Source organism: Diabrotica virgifera, chromosome 2 (assembly GCF_917563875.1).
Source record: "Diabrotica virgifera virgifera chromosome 2, PGI_DIABVI_V3a".
In the NCBI taxonomy this organism is placed as follows: Eukaryota; Metazoa; Arthropoda; class Insecta; order Coleoptera; family Chrysomelidae; genus Diabrotica; species Diabrotica virgifera.
The window spans coordinates 81,085,893-81,089,797 of NC_065444.1; positions in this window are offsets into that span (position 1 = coordinate 81,085,893).

The window sequence follows — 3,905 nt, forward strand, 5'->3', positions numbered from 1 at the left end:
TCGTATCTCCAGTATTTTCGGAGATATTTTGAAGAAAATTATAAAAAATGCAAAATTGCAAAAAATCAATTTTTCTTTAAACTCCAATTTTTCTAAAATTAGGAGTTTTAAATAGGTCAAACTTCTTGGATGTATTGATAATATAAACATAAAAGAAACTACAGAAAGGCAAAGACCAGTTTTTAGTTACAAGGGTAGGTAGGGGGTTGTTTTCACTGTTTTTTTCGTAGAGAAAAATAGGTACCGAATTTTTTTGATGATAAGTTGCTCAATTTTTATGCTAGAAACTTTTTATTATTTTTTTTTGAAAGATCTTATTATATCCTTGAAAAAACATCGTGTAAGTTTTCCTTGAAAAACGCAAAGTTTTCCCGTTATTTGGCTTTGATTATTTCAAACTATGTATTTGACGAAAAAAGCTAACTTTTAACATGCCGTATCTCGGTTTGTATTGGTCGTAAAAATATTATAGAAAAACAGTTTCGTTTGTGTTACTAAAAGATAGAATTTTGATATCCACAGTTTTTTTGATTAAATACATATTTTTCGAGTTTTTCTCAAGAAACCCTCTAAAAAAGTCGATTTTTCCGTCGAAAAACTGTTACTTTCAACCACGAATAACTCGAAAAATATTAGTTTTACGAAGAAAATGTAAACAACATTTTTTCTTAAAATTACTTTTTACATCGATTTACATGGTTAAAATGTAATAAAAAATTCCCACCCCCGAGATGGGGTGGCAACTACCCCCAAGGTTTTAGCGTACAGCAGCATGATATAGAAAATGATCCTTGGACTATTCCCTACCTTCTTTGAAAATTTCAAGTAAATCCATGCTGGACGAAAAAATTGCGAGCCAAATTGCTTCATTTCCTCGACTAGATTATTATTTTAAATATTTTTTTATTGTATTTTATCGATAGAATATATTAAAGATAAACATCAAATTTCCTCTTTTCCTTTTCCTAAGCGGAGTCCGTTTTCTTAATTGCATTTCTGCACAATTTTCTATCCTGTGTCATACCAATGTTAATCTTCTTTAAATACAAGTCTACTGTTCCAGTTCTTTGGGCATTGTTTCTTACGAAGAATAGGTTGATAGCCTTGCTCTTCGACCCTCCTCCTTTACCCGGCGTTGGGACCGGCAGTGATGGTGACTTCTGAGGTACTTGATCCACCCAGCAACACCAACAGATAATATAAACGAAGCATGGATAAAAATAAAAAAAACATAACTAGTAGCGCAAAAAAGCCGTTGTAGGAAGACCAATTGATTTAAACAGCGGCAGAAACCTAAAATTATGGTTCACACAGGAAGTTAAAGAGTTAGCAAAAGAAAAGAAAGATGTGTACTTAAGATATATTAACAATAGGACCCCCGAAGAGTATTAAAGATATAAATCAGAATGAAATAGAACAACTAACAGTAGTCCTGTCGCCATGGGGGGTACAACGGCCTCCTTTATTCAGATGGACTTACCCAAGTTTTTTTCATGTATTTTGACCCGTATAATACGAATTTTTTGGGTAACAGTTGATCCGGATGTCGATAAGATTGTTATTGACCAAGAACTTGAGGAATTACATAACAGAGATTTCTCGCAAAACAAAACATTTTTTGGTATTTTTTGGGTCATTCTAAGCAAAAAATGTTTCCACAATTTTTTTCGTAGGATGCCTAGTTTTCGAGATAACCGCGGTTGAACTTTCAAAAAATCGAAAAATTGCCATTTTTGAACCCAATAACTTTTGATTAAAAAATAAAATAGCAAGTCTGCTTACCGCATTTGAAAGTTTAAGTCACATTATATCGGTTTTGTTGTTGTTTGTTTGGGTTTATATGACTGCGGACACTAAGTCCATTCGCCAAAATATATCGGTTTTGATTATTTGCATTGCTAAAAATATATTTTTTTATTGTTAAACAAAGCTATAAACACATAGTGTTTCCCGTGCCTTTACATGCGTTTTAACGCATGCTACGTAGAAATAGCTTCGATTGCACTAGTACCTATTCTACCTACTCGTTCGATTTTAAATGAGAAATCATTGAAAACATCACTCACGCACTAGGTGTTTGTAGCTTTGTTTAACAATAAGAAAATAAATTTTTAGCAATGCAAATAATCAAAACCGATATAATTTGACTTGAACTTTCAAAGGCGGTAAGCAGAATTGCTATTTTATTTTTTAATCAAAAGTTATTCGGGTTTAAAAATTGCAGTTTTTTGTTTTTTTGAAAGTTCAACCGCGTTTATCTCGAAAACTGTGCATCCTACGGGAAAACTTGTTAGAACATTTTTTGCTTAGAATGACCCAAAAATTACAAAAAAATGTTTTGTTTTGCGAGAAATCTCTGTTATGAAATTCCTCAAGTTCTTGGTCAATAACAATGTTATCGACATCCGGATCAACTGTTACCCAAAAAATTCGTATTCTACGGGTGAAAATACATGAAAAAACTTGGGTAAGTCCATCTGAATAAAGGAGGCCGTTGTCCTCCCCCTGGCGACAGGACTACAGCATCAAAGATCTAAAACAAAAATATACTGGGAAAAATTCTCAAATGACATGGAACATGATTTACGAGGAGGTCAAAAAAGATTTGGAACATGTTGAGGAACAGGAAGAAGCCAATTACTGACGAATTATAAATTCTTCTTCTTCTTCTTCTTCTTCTTCTTCTTCTTCTTCTTGTAATAGGACTATGTCCTCTTTCTTCTGTTCCAGTCTCTGCTGGGATCCGGAGCTCCAGCTCTCGTACCATAGTTTGTTGGGTCTTCCTATGGGCCGCTTGGTGTTGGGCTTCTGTGTCCTCGCCCATTGCGCCATACGTTCAGGGTCCATCCGATCTACGTGGTCTCTCCACATGCTCTTGTCCATCTCACTACGTCTTGAACGCCTAGCTCTCTCAGTGTGTCTTCGTTTCGTATTCTATCTCTGAGTGTAATACCTCATGAATCTTAGGGTTTTGAATGGAGAGAGAGTATAACAATACTCGTCTATAAGAAAGGCGTTAAGACAGATCTTACGAACTACCAAAGAATTACTCTACTTAATTCTGAATCAAAACTTCTATCTATCAAAAATTTTATCCCAAAAAATATAAAATAAAGTCGGTGTATCCGAAGAATAACAGGGTTTCGCCAAAACGGTCTACAATAGACGCTATCATGCGACAATTAGTTGAGAAATCAATAGAATTTGACAAGCCCATGTTTAAATACTTTGTAGATCGGAAACAGTAGTTTAATAGAGTACGATTGAAGGGCGTGCTTACTCTCCTTGGAAAGAAACACATAAGTAAGTCAGAAATATAGAAACCTAATCAAATAACTGAATAGACCCAACAAAACAAGAACAAGATCCACACACGGGCTCACGGAAGAAATCAAAATAAATGTTAGCATTAGACAAGGTGACAGCTTCAGCCCATGCATATTTAATTTGATAATGGATGAAGTTCTAGATGGACAAGAGCATGACGACGCATGTGGAGAGATCACGTAGATCGGATGGACCATGAACGTCTAGCGAAATGGGCGAAGACACAGAAACCCACACCAAGCGACCCATAGGAAAACTCAAAAAACGATGGTTCAAGAGCTGGAGCTCCGGATCGAAGTAGAGACTGTACCTGAAGAAACAAGACATAGTCCTATTAAAAGAAGAACAAGAAGGAAGACATGTCGAAAACGCAAGTGCAGGAAAAATTTGTGATCGCGAATAACAGTGCAGAGAGAGATATATATTAATGACTTTTTGATGATGATTCTCGATGGTACATATACACATACTCCCAGTGACAACTAGTTAGTCAGAGGACCCAGTATACTGAAATCACAAGGCAGAAAAGCAATAAAACAAGCCAACAATAATAAAGCAATTGCATTATATCACGTATC